We start from the raw sequence: 17,840 nt of genomic DNA on the forward strand, positions 1-17,840 counted from the left end.
CTACAGGTTACTGGTGTTAAGGATTTTTGATAGGAAGGCTACTGGTTGTCAGTGGTCTTAGTGCTTTTAGGCAATGCCCTTGTTTACACTGACAACAATATAGTATTGGAGTGTTATAGGGTCACGGAGAAGACCATTAGTTATCAATTATAGGTTTTAAATTTATCCTGGCTTTTAAAGGACTAAGGTACGCTGTTTTTTCTTTAACTACTTGCATCTCTCTTTCTCCTTTGTAGATGGATTTTGGAAACACAGTGGAAGGACATTTGCGGTCCTCCCGGCTGGATTAAAGTTACAGGAAATTGCCATGCTTCAAGGTCTTCCTCTACTCTAGCCTTTTGAATATAATTTTATATAGCACCACCAATTGCTCCAGGTTTTAATGTTGCAACTACAGGAGCAGTAAGTCTCATAGCTAATTCATCTTCTCACCCATTAAGGGGAGAGAGAGGAGGTGGCCTTCACTTAATTGAGCAGGTGGAGCCAATGGGCTAGTAAAACATACTTTTTTCAGTTTCCCTTTCTTTTAATTTCTGTTTCCTGTTCCTCACATTCAGAATCTGAAGTTAGTTTTTACACTCGTCCTCCTCTTCTTTATCTGAATCTGCTTCATCATCCGTTTGAAATACCTCAAGAGCTGCTTTTATTAGCACCCACATTGAACAAACCAAGACTGGAATTTTTGCTCCATCTTTATACACTTTTAAAAAATCTCTGCTAACTCTCCCATTCCTCCAACGCCATAGTCCCTTGTTCTGGGAACTATGGACAAAACTGCTTTATTGCACTAAAAAGTGAGTGATAACAAATTCTGAGTACTAACTTTCACTCCCCCTCTTCGTAATAAGTGCTTTAAGAAATTTAAATAAGCAGAATACTTTCACGTTGTCCCATTTTTTTACCCTGGTTCTTCCAAGCCCTCAACTTTCCTGCCGACGTTCTTTTAAACGTCCTCGGGTTACCTTTGGCGATGCGTCCTCTGCTTTCACATGCTCTAGCATTCCTTCACCGGGGTCTTTGTCACCCCACATTGGGCGACCAGGAATGTAGGGGTGATCAGACCCAACACCAGGTCATGGGAGTGACAAAGTCCAGCAGAGTCAAAGGACTGAGAAAAAGACATTGAGAGCGAAAAAGGTGGGACACCAGGGGGCCATCGCTAACTGTGGAGGCTGCGAAGGCCCTGAGCTCTGGGAACCCACCGATTTTATTGGTAATCCAACAAAGAAACAGGTGGTGAGAACGTGGAGGTCAAAAGGGTGGGCCCATTATCTACAGCTGTGACGGTTTAGCATTTATATGTAACATGTTCTGCTACTTGAGATAATGGGAATGGAGCCTAGGAAGGCTAGAAGCAAGGAGCCAGCAAGTCTAGTCACATTTCAGAGGACTTTATGCAAGTCCTGCCTCAGTTTGCCTCCCAACACTCAGCTTTTTCCCAACAACTTTACTTCTTACAACAACTTATCATGGGAATGGTAAATTTGGTGGTGAAAAACTGTCTCTTTTCTAAAAGAAGGCTAAATCTGAATCAGAATTGTACTTACGAAAATTAAGTTGTGAAACTTTAAGAAGTTTTTGAACACAAAATGGTTCTTAGAAAACTTATTTTCATAATTTAAATACACATCAAATTCAGAGAAACACAAGTTAAGCCTCCTTTAAGTTACTCTTGGTTTAAAACTTTTAAGTAGAATATTTTAACCACATACATATTCATTTAACTAAACAAGGAGGAGGGCAGGACAAAGGTCAGACCAGTGGCACTGTATGGCTAAAAGATCACACCTTTCATTATACTAGACAGTTCTTGTCTGAGGCCTGGGGTCCCAGAACATAAAAATGATCACTGTCTCCTTTATTGCTTCCCTGTATTATCCCCATCCTTGTCAGCCAGGGCAGGTGACTGACATCCACCTTCTCAAGACGACATGCAAGGACAGAAGATGTGGCTCAGAAACACTGCTCTATGAAAAGGGCAGAGTTATGTAAGAATTTTGTAAAAACATGAGTTTTTAATGAATGCAAAAACATGAACTGTCAAGCAAGTAAGAGCTGTTCAAACAATTTTTTTTTTGGAGGAGGGAGACGGAGTTTTGCTCTCTTGTTGCCCAGGCTGGAGTGCAGTGGTGTGATCTTGGCTCACTGCAACCTCTTCCTCCTGGGTTCAAGCAGTTCTCCTCCCTCAGCCTCCTGAGTAGCTGGGATTACAGGCGCATGCCACCACGGCCAGCTAATTTTTTGTATTTTTAGTAAAGACGAGGTTTCATCATGTTGGCCAGGCTGGTCTTGAACTCCTGACCTCAGGTGCTCTACCTGTCTTGGTCTCCCAAAGTGCAGGGATTACAGGCATGAGTCACCATGCCTGTCTGTCAAACAATTTTTTAAAAAGATATACTCCACATAACTTAAAACATGAGGGAGACTGGCAGATGACAGCATCAGAGTGAGTTTCCTTAATAACCGAGGAGGTGATTGGGAACACTGAGCCATCTACCAAAATAGCTTTACAGAACCAATGCATCTCATTTGTTGCAGAAGCTGATGAGTTCTAGAGCTCTTATTTACTATGGAGTTTTCAAATACATTGAACACCACTTAATGTTTTCCTCAATCCCAAGCTTCTTGTAAAACTTTCACCTTGCCAACCATGGCATCTTAGAGGCAAATAAAAGCTTACCTACTTTATGTAATTTCAGATTTCTAAAAATAGCACATGCAATACAAGTCATGCACCCAGTATGCTTGTGGATGTTTTAAAGGCCACTACTATAACTTCCAAGCAGGCTTCCTTGACTTCAGCTCTGCTGACATCTGTGGCTGTTCTGTGCATTGTAATATGCGGAGCAGCATTTCTAATGTCTGTGCACTAAAGGCCGGTAGCATCCTTCCCCAACACAAGACATTCAAAATTCTGGAAAGGAAATCCACAGTGGATGCCCACGAAGCTTCCTAATCTCAAAATATAACACTTGATTACATATGTAGGTTTTGAGTTTCTGGAACATGTATTTTATCCTTACAACTATCCCATGAGGTAGAAAATCTACTGAAAAGATGCCTATCATCGTAGTCAGCAATGACAATGCCACCAAAGGCTAAAGTTTCATTTTAAATTCCTTTATACCTTCAAATTCAATAAAATTTTGAAAAAAAAGGTCTTCTTTATTAAAAATAACAACACACACAGAGGTAAATAAGCAGTATACATTTAAAGCTACTTTTTTTTTAGATCAAGTTGACTCTATAAAGCAGTTTTTCCATGGAGCTAGGGGTAGTTATGCATTGTGGATCCTGAGGTTAATTTATTTCCAGCTCTGGGCATATCATAAAGCAGCTATCAAATAGGTCAACATACCCACCCAACCCTAATAGTGTTACTCTGAGTATAAACATGGAATCTTTGCTGAATGGTTTCAAAAAAGCAGGGTGAAAATAACTTAGTCCAAGAAGGTACATCAAAATAAATAAGGAACATTTTAAAGTAATTAAACCACCAGAAATATCACACATTTTATGTAATCTTATCCCATTGTCTCTGAGGAAAGGGAAAAAAGAGAAAGTACAAAGCCAGCTAGAGAAAGACAAATGCAGCTTTTAAAAGCTCTAATTAACCCCACTAAGAAATTTTTTTGGCTACCTGGAGTACGCAGGCACTGTATAATGTAGGGCAGTGGTCCCCAACCTTTTTGGCACTAGGGTCTGGTTTTGCAGAAGACAGGTTTTTCACATATGTGGTGGGATGGTTTTCTTTTGGAATAATTCAAGCACATTACATTTGTTGTGCACTTTCTTTCTATTATTACATTGTAATGTATAATGAAATAATTATGCAACTCACCATAATGTAGAATCAGTGAGAGCCCTGGGATTGTTCTCCTGCAACTAGATGTTCCCATCTGGGGGTGATGAGAGACAGTAACAAATCCTTAGGCATTAGATTCTCATAAATAGTGTGCAACCTACATCCCTCACATGTGCAGTTCACAATAGGGTCTGCACTCCTACGATAATCTAATGCTGCCACTGATCTGTAATATGAACAATGGGGAGTGGCTGTGAATACTGATGAAGCTTCGCTCACTCACTGTTCATCTCCTGCTGTGCAGCCTGGTTTATAACAGGCCACAGACTGGTATCAGTCTGTGCCCTGGGTGTTGGGGGCCCCGATGTAGGGCAACTACATTTATTCATTTATTTATTGAGTGCAATGGCATGATCCTGGCTCACTGCAATTTTCAACTTCCAGGTTCAAGCAATTCTCCTGCCTCAGCCTCCCCAGTAGCTGTGATTACAGGCATGAACCACTATGCTCGGTTAATTTTGTATTTTTACTAGAGATGGGGTTTCACCATGTTGGCCAGGCTGGTCTCAAACTCCTGGCCTCAGGTAATCCACTCATCTCAGCCTCCTAAAATGCTAGGATTACAGGCACAAGCCACCATACCCGGCTGGCAACTACATTTATTACCATCCATTTATTACCAGGGCACCTATGTTTTACAGTGCCTGGCACACAACAGGTAGCCAATAAACAGCTATTGATCTAATGCAGGAATAATAAAGTAAGGTTTATTTTTTCTCCTTTAACATGCTGTACTTGTGTCAGATGAAAATAAGACCTCCGGAGTCTGCCTGAAGTAACATAAAACAAAAGACCCATTCATCAAACAATCACCTGGACCCCCTAACTTGTTACAAGTTAGGTATGAATGTGCCACCTGTACCAGCTTAGTGAGATGAATGTTTACCATCACATAACAAATACTTGTTTGCCACGCTAAGGGCTTAGAGTTTGAATTTCTGATGAGAAATAAAGTGGCATGTACAAAACCCCAGAGAATGATATTCCATATATCCATAAGCATCAGTAGCATATCTTAAAAGTCTCACACATCCAGCAAATCCTTTAAAAACAAGATATCCTAATATGCAGCCAGTTTAGCAATTGTTTTTTTTTTCAGAGTCTCGCTCTGTCACCCAGGCTGGAGTGCAGTGATGCTAGATGGGCTCACTGCAAGCTCCGCCTCCTGTGTTCACGCCATTCTCCTGCCTCAGCCTCCCTAGTAGCTGAGACTACAGGCGCCCACCACAACGCCCGGCTAATTTTTTGCGTGTGTGTTTTTTAGTAGAGACGGGGTTTCACTGTGTTAGCCAGGATGGTCTCGATCTCCTGACCTCATGATCCGCCAGCTTCGGCCTCCCAAAGTGCTGGGATTACAGGCGTGAGCCACCGTGCCCAGCCAGCAATATTTTTAAGAATGATAAGACAGTGCAGCTTCATTTACCTGAAATGGAGCACAAGTTCTTTTTGAAGGAATTCATACCCATTCCTGCAAAAGTTCTGTGGTCTCTTGAAGGTAGCACAGAACTAAGCGTTTTTTTGTGTGTGTGTTTCCAAAGAGGTTTTAGCCAAGATTTTAGTCTCTAACAGACTCCCTGATTAAAATATGGCTTAGAAACTATACCTGCCTACTTGAAAAAGCATCACAACTACAGACTACATTTCACGGATGTACAAAAATGAAAACAAAATCACATTCTACTTTTGGCAATTCACTTTTTCTCACCTTCCACTTCTCTTAAATATACTTCAGAATCATTATGCACAGGTGCAGAGACCACTACATATCTAAAAAAGGAGAAAACCCTCAAATATTTGGGGATGGACTGGCAATATTGCCTTTGCAGAAATAATTTTGTTTCCTTCAGACAGAAGTGTCTCACTATTTTCAGCATTCTTACCTAACAGGCAAATTTTGTTTCCATTGACTTTGAAAGGGCTAAGCTTAAATCTAAACTCTTAAACAAGAATGAGGGTTAAATTTTTTATTAATGAAAATCCCAGACAGGTTTTTCCAAATCTTTATATATTTATATATAAACGTAACAAATCTTTATATATTTTTTTGACAAGGTGGCTTATTTTTTTTAATTTTATTATTATTATACTTTAAGTTTTAGGGTACATTGCACAATGTGCAGGTTTGTTACATATGTATATATGTGCCATGTTGGTGTGCTGCACTCATTAACTCATCATTTAGCATTAGGTATATCTCCTAATGCTATCCCTCCCCCTTCCCCCCTCTCCACCACAGTCCCTGGTGTGTGATGTTCCCCTTCCTGTGTCCAAGTGTTCTCACTGTTCAATTCCCATCTATGAGTGAGAATACGTGGTGTTTGGTTTTTTGTCCTTGCAATAGTTTGCTGAGAATGATGGTTTCCAGCTTCATCCATGTCCCTACAAAGGACATGAACTCATAATTTTTTATGGCTGCATAGTATTCCATGGTGTATATGTGCCACATTTTCTTAATCCAGTCTATCATTGTTGGACATTTGGGAAGAACCTGCATTGCCAAGTCAATCCTAAGCCAAAAGAACAAAGCTGGAGGCATCACGCTACCTGACTTCAAACTATACTACAAGGCTACAGTAACCAAAACAGCATGGTACTGGTATCAAAACAGAGATATAGACCAATGGAACAGAAGAGAGACCTCAGAAATAATGCCACATATCTGCAACCATCTGATCTTTGACAAACCTGACAAAAACAAGAAATGGGGAAAGGATTCCCTATTTAATAAATGGTGCCAGGAAAACAAGCTAGCCATATGTAGAAAGCTGAAACTGGATCCCTTCCTTACACCTTATACAAAAATTAATTCAAGATGAATTAAAGACTTAAACGTTAGACCTAAAACCATAAAAACCCTAGAAGAAAACCTAGGCAATACCATTCAGGACATAGGCATGGGCAAGGACTTCAGGTCTAAAACACCAAAAGCAATGGCAACAAAAGCCAAAATTGAGAAATGAGATCTAATGAAACTAAAGAGCTTCTGCACAGCTAAAGAAATTACCATCAGAGCGAACAGGCAACCTACAGAATGGGAGAAAATTTTTGCAACCTACTCATCTGACAAAGAGCTAATATCCAGAATCTACAATGAACTCAAACAAATTTACAAGTAAAAAAGAACAACCCCATCAAAAAGTGGGCAAAGGATGTGAACAGACACTTCTCAGAAGAAGACATTTATGCACCCAAAAAACACATGAAAAACTGCTCATGATCACTGGCCATCAGAGAAATGCAAATCGAAACCATAATGAGATACCATCTCACACTAGTTAGAATGGCGATCATTAAAAAGTCAGGAAACAACAGGTGCTGGAGAGGATGTGGAGAAATAGGAACACTTTTACACTGTTGGTGGGACTGTAAACTAGTTCAACCATTGTGGAAGTCAGTGTGGCAATTCCTCAGGGGTCTAGAACTACAAATACCATTTGACCCAGCCATTCCATTACGGGATATATACCCAAAGGATTGTAAATCATGCTGCTATAAAGACACATGCACACGTATGTTTATTGCAGTACTATTCAAAATAGCAAAGACTTGGAACCAAATCTTTATATTTTTTATTCACCCTTCTCTCTCTCTCCACAACCACTAACATCACCACCCACAAAAGAAGAAGACAATCCCTTCAATGTTCCCCGAATGTGTGCTGCTGCTAGCTCAGAAGCTCTGTAGAGTTTTGTAATGGAGTGTGAACTGCTGGCCCGGATCTCCTAACCAGTAAGGAGAGAGGGAGGACAAATCCGCTGAGCAGGTAAAAATTCTTTCCTCCTCGTTGTAATCGTTCATGGATTCAGCGCTGAGGAGGGTGGCCAGGGCATGGGGCCCGTGCAAAGTGGCCCAATGGCCAGCACGTTCTGCACCGAGCAGGGTCCCCACGCCCTGCATATCTCCGCCCTGCCTGGAAAGGAAGTGGTCCCGCCAGGCAGTGGAATCAGCCGCTGTGCCCCGTCCTCACTCTTGGCCAGGGAATGGGTCACATCCTCGATGTGCCCTCGGCCCAGAAAACGCGCCGCTTCGCAAGGAGGGCATCGGCAACTGGAATGACCTCTCCTACTCCTTAGTAAACATTAGGGTCGCAGTTTCCTAACAGACACGAGTGGGATGGGGAGAGGGGTCCCAGGCAGAGGCTGGTGCTGGGGGCAGAGGAAACCACAGTAGGATGAGGGCTGGTGTGGGAGGAGGAAGGGAAGCCCCGGAACTGCTACAAATTGTTTCAGCGGGAGAAGGTCCTCCGCCTTTTTCCAGGACTCACGACGGCACCTGGCACCGAGCCCCCGACTCGCACAAGGAAGGTGAACTCCACACTGATGGATCCCTGCAAAACACGCACCCATCCAATGGAAGGGTGAGGAACGATAGGCGCCCCCATGGCAAGTCCCTGACACCCTTCTTTCCTGTGTGCCTTAGGTGGTAGTCGGCCACAACACAACCGCCAGCCAGGAAAAGGCCAGGGTGCGAGGGTGCCCGCTGCCCCCTCGACGCCAGTGTCCTCTGCCCAGGAAGATCAAATCCGCAGAGCAGGGTGCACCAGGGGCTTCCACCAAATACCTTGGCGAGAGCACCCCAGGAGGCCACCTCACGGCTGGCACCCCCAATGCTTTGCGGCTGCAGGGGAAAGCAGGAGCCCTAGTTTCCAGGATTCCCTGCCAGAAAGGGCCTGGAAAGACCACAGAAGGAAAGTTCCTCATTCCACAGGGGAAGGATGCCGGGAGAGAGAGGGCAGAAAGTGGTGGGCAGCGTTGGGAAGATGTTTCTGGCATTCAAGGCTTGCACCTTCTGAGTCCTGGTGGTGCTGTAGCAAATGAATTCACCCCACTATTCTGGGAGGCCAAGGCAGGTGGAGCATTCGAGCCCAGAAATTTCAAATCAGCCTGGGCAACGTGGTCAGACGCCGTCACTACAAAAAACATTTAGTCAGGTGTGATGGGCCACGCCTGTGTTTCCAGCTACTCGGGAGGCTGAGGTGAGAGGATCTCTTGAGACTACAGTGAGTCATAATCTTGTGCCTCTGCACTTCAGCCTAGGTGACGGAGAAAGACCCTTTATCAAAAAATAAATAAATAAACAACTATATAAATAAACTCAGCCACGGGGGTTGGGCCGGATTCCTATCCTCCACAAGCTAATATAGATGCACATTAGGTTTTGCTAGTGCAGCACTGCAGAAGCTGCCACTATGTGTGCTGGATGCTGATTGGCATGACCAGTGGCTCTGTAAGAGGAGGAGTAGCAGTGGAGGAGTGGAGATAGAGGAAGAGGAAAAAAGAAGGGGAGAAGAAAAGGAGAAGAGGAAAAGGAGGAGAGAAAATGGGAGGAGAAAATGAGAAGAACAAGAGGAGAGGAGGAGAAAATGAGAAAAAGATAGTAAGAATAGAGGAAGTGGAGAAAAAAAAAACATCAGAAGGGGACAATGGGACCAGGAGAAGAGATGAGGAAAAGGAAGCTGGGACAACGAGAGGAGAAGGAAAAGATAATGAGGAGGAGGAAAAGAGGAGGACTAGGAGGAGAGGTGGAGAGAAAAAGGAGGGAAGGAGGAAGAGGAGTAGGAGAGGAAGAGGAGAAGGAGGATGGGAGAAGTATGAAGAGAAAATGAATAAGTAATCGAAGGAGGAGAGGAAGAGATGAGAAGGACGAGAGGAGGAGGAGGAAAGAAGAAAGTGGAGAGGAGGAAAGAGGAGAGGAGGAGCAGAGAAGAGGAGGAGAAAAAGAAGGAGAAGGGGAGGAGAAGAGAAGGAGGAGAAGAGTGAGAAAAGGAGGAAGATAGGACGAGGAGGAGCAGAAGAGGAAGTAAAGAGGGAAGAAGGAGAGAAGGAGAAGAAGAGACAGGAAAAGGGGAGGAGGAGGGGAGGGGGAGAAGAAGACGAGAAGGAGGAGGAGAGGAAAAGGAGAAGCAGGAAAAGAGATGGAGGAGAAGAGGAAAGGAAAAGAAGGAGAAGATGAGAAGAGGAGGAGGAGCAGGAGATGAGAAGGAGAAGATGAGAAGAGAAGAGGAGGAGGAGCAGGAGATGAGAAGGAGAGGAAAAGGAGGAGAGGAAGAGGAGAAGAAGAAAAGGAGGTGAGAGGAAAAAAGAGTAGAAGAGGAGAAGGTGGAGGAGGAGAGAAGGAGGAAGAGAAGAGGAGGAGAAGGAGGAGAGGAGGAGCAGAGAAGGAGGAGGAGAGGAGGAATGGAGGAAGAATAGGAGAGAAGTAGGAGGAGGGAAAAGAAGAAGGAGGGGAGGATGAGAGGAGAAGGAGGAGGAGAAGGAGGAGAGGAGGAGCAGAGAAGGAGGAGGAATGGAGGAAGAATAGGAGAGAAGTAGGAGGAGGGAAAACAAGAAGGAGGGGAGGATGAGAGGAGAAGGAGGAGGAGGAGCAGGAGAAGAGGAGACGGAGAGGAGGAAAAGAAGGAAAGGAAGAGGAGATGCAGGAGGAAAAAGAAGGAAAGGAGGAGGAGAAGGTAGACGAGGAGAGGAGAAAGAGGAAGAGAAAATGAGGAGAAGGAGGTGAGGAGGAGGAGAGAAGGAGAAAAGGGGAGGAGAATGGGGGATTAGGAGAGGAGAAAAAGGAGAAGGAGAGTAGAAAAAGGAGTAGGAGGAGAACAGGAGAAGGAGTAGGAGGAAAAAGAGTAGGAGAGGAGAAGGAGGAGTGGAGGAGGAAGAGGAAGAGGAGACAAGGAGAAGGAGGAGAGCAGGAGGAAGAGAGGAAAGGAGTGGAGGAGGAAGAGATGAAGAGAGGAAGAGAAGGAAGAGGAAGGAGGAAGAGGAGAGGAGAAGGAAGAGTAGGAGGAGAAAAGGAGAGGAGGAAGAGGACAGAAGGAGGAGGAGATGAGGAGGAAGAAAAGGAAAGAAAGAAGAAGAGGAGAGGAGAAGAAGGAGGAGTTGAGGAGGAGAGGAGTCAGAGAAGGAGTAGGAGAGGAGGCAAAGTAAAAGATTGGTAGTAGGAGGAAAGGTTTAGGGGGAAAAGGAGAGGAGCAGAATCAGGAGGAAAAGAGGAGGAGATGAGGAGGAACAGAGTAGGAGATGAGAAAAAGGAGGAGGCAAAGTAAAAGATTGGTAGTAGGAGGAAAGGTTTAGGGGGAAAAGGAGAGGAGCAGAATCAGGAGGAAAAGAGGAGGAGATGAGGAGGAACAGAGTAGGAGATGAGAAAAAGGAGGAGGAGAAGAGAAGGAGGAGAAAGACAAGAGCAGGAGATGAGAAGGAGGAACAGAGTAGGAGATGAGAAAAAGAAGGAGGAGAAGAGAAGGAGGAGGAGGATGAGAGCAGGAGAGGAGAAGGACAAGGAGAGGAGATGAAGGAGAAATAAAGTAGAAGGAGGGAGAGGAGAAAAAGTAGGAGGAGAAGCAGAGGAGCAGGAGATAAAGGATAAAATGAGAGGAGGAGGAGAGGAGAAATAGAGGAGAACCAGTGGAGAAGGAGGAGGATGACAGGAGGAGGAAGAGGCAATGGAGAAGAGGAGAGGAGGAGAAGAGGAGAAGGGGGAGGAACTGTGGAGGAGGAGGAGGAGAGGAGAAGGAGGATGGGAGAAGGAGGAGGGGAGAAGGAGGAGAAGAAGACAAGTAGGAGAAGGAGAGAAGGAGGAGGAGGAAAAGAAAAGAAAGAGGGGGAAAGGAGAAGGAGGAGGAGAGGAGGAGTAGAGGAGGAAGAGGAGAGGAGGAGGAGGAGAGAAAGATGAGAGGAAGAAAAGGAGAGGAGGAGGAAGAGGAGAGGAGGAGGAGGAGAGAAAGATGAGAGGAAGAAAAGGAGAGGAGGATGAAGAGAGAAAGAGGAGAAAATGAGGAGAGGAGAAAGAGGAGGAGACAGAGGAGAAAAAGGAGGAGGGGAGAGGAGTAAGAGAGGAGGAGGAGAGGACAAGGATGAGAGGAGGAGCAGAAGAGGAAGAGGAAAGGAGATGGAAAGGAGGAAGAGAAAAGGAGAAGAAGATGAAAAAAGCCATCACTTTGTGGTGTTTAGTAATTATGACTGTTTTCATGGCTTTTGGATTAAAGTTTAAATTCGATAGGAGAGATGAGCACACAGATCCAGATTATTTCAGAGCTCAATTTCAGAGCTAAAGGAAAAGATATGTAGTAATACACCTGTGGACGTTGCCAATGCAAAACAGTTGCATTATTTTGGTTTGGGATCAAGCCATATGTCTCCATACACAATGTATGTAGTGCCTAGGAGAGAGAAGAGTGCTTGGCCCAGTGATACATTGCAATCTCTTCTTGGTCAGAGCCCAAACATCACCTAAGTTCTAGGTCCAGCAATACATCACAATACTTTCTGAGATGAAGACCAAAGCAGGAGAGCCACATCACCTAGGTAAGAGCCCTAGAGGTATGGCACAATGCCTTCTGTTGGTAAGGCTCAGGAAGAAGAGGAAAGTTACATAACCTAGGAGCTACAGCCAGCTATATGTCACAATCACCCCAAGGGGCAGGGACGATGCATGAGAGGAGGGTCACATAAAGTAGGTGCTGAGCAAAGCAATATGTAACAATCAGAGGAGAGTGTCATCTCCTACTTGCTGGACCATGAGATATGTTACAACATCCCCTTTGGGCAAATCCCAGGTAAGAGAAGAGATTTGCATCAATTAATTGATGGGCTAAGAGATACTTCGCAATGCCCCCTGTAGAAAGAGACTAGGAGAAATAAATAAGATTCCCTGTGTGCTGGGCCCAGGGATAAGTCACTTTTTCATCTGTGGGCATGGCCCAGGTAGGAGAGGAGAGTCATATCATTTAGATGCTGGGCACAGAGATATGTAACAATCCCTTCTATAAGCAAAACCCTGGTAAGAAAAGAAAGACACATAAAATATTTTATGGACCCAGAGATATGTCACAATGCTCTCTCTTTACAGAGTCAAGGCAAGAATATCACATCACCTTGGTCCTGGGCCCCGCAATAGGTCACAATGCCTTCTGAAGGCAGGGTCAAGGCAAATAAGTAACATCTTGGAGCTGGGTCCAGTATATATGTAACAGTCTCCCCTGTGGGCAGAACCTAGGAAGAAGAGAAGTGTCACATTAGCTAGGTGTTGAGCTCAGGGATATGTCACCATCCCTCCTGTGAGCAGAAACCAGGCAAGAGATGAGAGTACATTACCTGGGTGAGGAGTGCAGAGAGATGCCACAATCCCCCCTTTAGGCTGGGCCCAGGCAGAAAAGTCACATCACCTGGGTGTTAAAATGAGCAATATTTCACAATGCCCGTTGTGGGCAGCACCAAGGTAGGAGAGAAAACTTACGTCACCTGAGTGCAAGTCCCAGCGATATGTCACTATGCCTTTTGTAAGAAGCACCAAGGCTTGAGAATAGAGTCATCTCATCTAGGTGCTGGGTCCAGCAATATATCATGATTCTATTTGTGAAGTGAGCCCAGGCAGGAGAGTCAAATCAGGTATTTGACAGGGGCATATGTCAAAATCATACCTTCAAAAAAATTCAGGGATGAGATTACCAACCCCTCACATGTCCTGGTTCTAGGTCTGAGAGTCAACATGTCTTGTATGTTTGGTGAAGTACATGAGTCAAAATCTCAACTGTGAACTGGATCTGTGCAGCAGCTTCTCAATGTTTTTTGGGCATTATGCCCCTTAGATAAGTCATAACCAGCCATGTGTGTTAAATTTTGGTTTGAGGGTCACCAAATCCATGCATAACAAATCCATATATGAGAGTCAACATTGCAACTCTTGACTACCTCTAGATATAAGATTTAAATCCTCAACAGTGGGCCACACTCATGTGAGAGGACAACAATCTTTACTCTTGACTGTCTGCTTACTAGTGTTACAATCTCACCTTTGAGCTGGGCTCTGTTAGTACCTATCTGTACCACCCAAAGAATTTATGAGATACATAGTTTGGCTCTATGTCCTCACCCAAATCTCATCTACAATTGTAATCTCCACGTGTCAGGGGAGGAAGGTAATTATATCATGGGGCAGTTTCCCCCATGCTGTTTTCATGATAGTGAGTGAGTTCTCAGGAGATCTGATGGTTTTATAAGTGTTGGAAGTTCCTCCTTCATTCACTTTCTCTCTCCTGCCACCTTGTGAAGAAGGTCTCTGCTTCCCCTTCTGCCATGATTGCAAGTTTCCTGAGGCCTCCCCAGCCATGTGGAACTGTGAGCTAATTAAACCTCTCTTCTACATAAATTACCTGGTCTTGAGGAGTTCTTTATAGCAGTGTGAAAATGAACTAATACAATATGATATGCAAGAGAGTTGCAATCTGCATTAAGACCTTTATGCCGATATGGACACATGATTGTACATGTCACTCTAAGCTCAGGTGTGAGAGTTAACACCTCCCCAGTTGGCTGGGTCTAAATAGAAAAGGACTCATCTGCCTATAAGCTGGGTTTAGAAAGGGGTCACTATCCCATATGTGGCCAGATGTTCACATATGACTGACACAATTCCATCTGTAGACTGTGTCTACATGTGAGATTCAGGATCTCACCAGTGGGTTGCGTCCATGGGTGAGGATGACTATTTTAAGGATTGGCAGGGTGTGCATACCAGAAATACAATAGTTCCTGTGTCCTTGGACCTGTGATGATACTCTCTGTACCACTTGAGGGCTTTATACAATATGCAAGAGAGAGGTAAACCTCTGTGACCTTTATACAAAGAAGACACCCAGGATCTTACCTTTTTCCCTAAGCCTAGCTATGACAGACATTATCTTTCTTATTGGCTAGTTCAAGGTATGAGAATGATCATCACACCTGTAAGCTGGGCCAAGATATATGTCACAATCCCTCCTCTGGATTAGGAGTAAGCAGGAGAGTAACATTACCTGGATTTGGGGCCAGTTTTATGTGGCAATCTTCTCTAAGGGCTCAGTAATATGTCACAATGATCTATGTATTCAAGACCCAGTCAAAAGGGCCTCATCACCTTGTTGTGGGGTCCAGTGATATGTCATAATCTTTTCTGTTAGGAGGGTCCAGCAGAAAAGAAGAGTCACATTTCCTAGGTAGTGTACGCAGATATATGCCACAAGGCCCCCTATGGGGAGGGTCCAGGCAGGAGCCTCTTATTTTCTAGGTGTTGGACCCTGCATTATTTTGCAATACACCAAATATTTGGGGCCTGGGAGAAAGGAGTCACATCACATAGGTGCTGGGCCAAGTTATATGTTAAAAAATATGGTATAATACCCCTGTGGGCAGGGCTCATGCAGAAAAGTTGCATCTCATAGTTGTTAAGATAGTCCACATGTCACAATACACAATTTATGCTGAGCTCAGGCAGGAGAAAAGAATAACATTTACCTATGTGCTGGGCTAAGTGATACATCACAATACCTCCTTGGTCAGAGCCCACAAAGTAGAAGAGAGTTACCTCACCTAGGTGCTGAGTCCATCAATATGTCACAATACTTACTGAGGAAAGGGCCAAAGAATAAGAATTCATTATTTTTGGAGAGGGGCCCAGAGCTATGTACCAATTCTCCTTGTAGGTAGGGCTTAGGAAAAAAGAAGAGAGTCACACAACCTGTCACATAACCTAGACAGATGAGACCAGCTCCATGTCAAAATTAAAACGGGTGTAAGAGTCCAGACATGAGAGGAGAATCACATCACATAAATGTTGGGTGAAGGAATATGTCACAATCTAGATAATGGTGCCAGAGATATGTTGCAGTGACCCCTGTGGGCAATGAGCAGGCAGTAGAATCACATCACCTGTGTGTAGGGCCTAGTGATAATTCACTCTAACTTCTGTGGGCATAACACAGGCAAACAAGGAGAGTCACAACACCTAGGTGCTGGTATCAGAGACATGTCACAATCTCTTCTAATGGCAAAGCCCAAGTAAGTGAGAAGAGTCACATCAAGTAGTTCATTAACTTAGAGATATGTCACAATGCTCCCTGTGGGCAGGGTCCAGACAAGAGACTCACATCATCTTAGTGCTGAGCCCAACAAAATGTCACAAAGCTTTCTGAAGTAAGGACCAAGGCAACAGTGTAACATCACCTTACTGTTGGGTCCAGAGACATGTCACAACCTCTCCTGCAGACAGAACCTAAAACGAATAGAAGAGTCACATCAACTCAATGCTGGGCCCAATGATGAGTCACAATATTTCCCATGAGCAGAGATCAGGCAGAAGTGAGTCATATCACATGGGTAATGGGTGCAGAGATGTCACAGTGCCTCCTGTAGGCAGGGATCAGGCAGGAGAGTTACATCACCTGGGTTTTGGACACAGTAATATATCACAATGGGCCATTTGGGCAGTGTACAGGCAGGAGAATCACATAACCTGGGTGTGGGGCCCAGTGATATGTCACAATGCCTTCTGTGCACAGTGACAAAAGAGAAGGGTAGACTCACATTAACTGAATATAAGGCCTAGTGACAGTGATATGTCAAAATGCTGTCTGTGGGCAGTGCCAAGGCAGTGGACTAGAGTCTCATCATGAGGGTGCTGGGTTTAGCAATATGTCAAAATTCCATCTGTGTGATGGGCACAGGCAGAAGGGTCAAAGCACTTAGTTGCTTGACAGAGGTGTACGTCACACAATCTCACATGTAGAACGATATAGGGATAAGATTAAAATTCTTGCGCATGACCCATTTCTAAGTATGGGAGTCAACATCTCTATGTTGGGTCTAAGTACATGAGTCACAATCTCTTTTTTTTTTCTTTTTTTTTTTTTGAGATGGGATGTCGCTCTGTTGCCCAGGCTGGAGTGCAGTGGCATGATCTCAGCTTTCGGCAACCTCCACCTCCCAGGTTCATGCGATTCTCCTGTATCAGCCTCCTGAGTAGCTGGGACTACAGGTGCACGCCACCACACCAGGTTAATCTTTGTATTTTTAGTAGAGACGGGGTTTTGCCATATTGGTCATGCTGGTCTCAAACTCCTGACCTCAAGTGATCTACCCGCCTCAGCCTCCCAAAGTGTTAGGACTACAGGCATGAGCCACCACACCTGGCCAAGTCACAATCTTAATGGACTAGGCCTTTGCATGAGAAGCTCACTTTCTTCTGTGCACTATGCCTCCTTAGTAGAGTTGCAGCCTCACAGGTGTGCTGAATCTTGGTCTGAGAGTCAGCAACCCACCTGTGGACTGGATCTACGTGTAAGAACCACTTTTTCAAGTTTCGATTATCTCCAAATGTGACATTCAGAACCTCAAAAGTTGGCCGTGTTCATGTGGCAGTATGACAATCTTTATTGTCAACTGGATGTGCATACAAGTGTTAAAATCTCACCTGGGCTGTGCCTTGTCAGGAAACTCTTTGTAGCACCTGAGGTCTTTATGCATGAGAGTCTCAATATGATCAGAGGCCTCCCTGCTGGTGGGAGCCATGGTTATAATTTTTACCAAACCTCTTTGAGAGTCAACTTCTCTCCAATTGGCTGGGTCCAAATAAAAGTTTCCTTACCTACCAATGAACTAGGTTTAGAAGTGAGTTACCATCAACTGTAGCATATGACAGAAACAATTCCAGCTGTGTACTATGTCAACCTGTGAGATTCAGGACCTCACCTGCAGGCTCTGTCCACGTGGAAGGGTGAAAATCCTGATGGATAGTAGGCTGAGAAACACAAACTCATTTGGATGCTGGGGTCTGTGATGGCATTTTGTTCCACACTAGGGCTTTATATAGTGTGTGAGAAAGTGGCAATTTTCTATACCTTCATACAAAAAGAGACATGTATGCCCATTTCTCTAATCCCAGCTAAAACAGACAGTATCTTTTCTATTGGCTGGTGTGTGGTATGAGAGTCGCCATTCCAACTGCTGGCTGGACCAAGATATATGTCACAGTCTTACCTGTAGGTAGGAAGCAAACATGAGGGTCACATCACCTGTGTTCTGGGCCAGGAATATATCACAATATTCCCTGACAGAAGGGACCAGGCAGAAGAGTCACATCACCTGGGTATTCAGCCAGGAATATGTTACAATCCCCTCCTGAAAGCAGGGTGCAGGCTGCAGAGTCACATCACCTCTTTAATGGGCCCAGC

The sequence above is a fragment of the Pan paniscus genome, chromosome 20 (genome assembly GCF_029289425.2).
Source record: "Pan paniscus chromosome 20, NHGRI_mPanPan1-v2.0_pri, whole genome shotgun sequence".
NCBI lineage: Eukaryota > Metazoa > Chordata > Mammalia > Primates > Hominidae > Pan > Pan paniscus.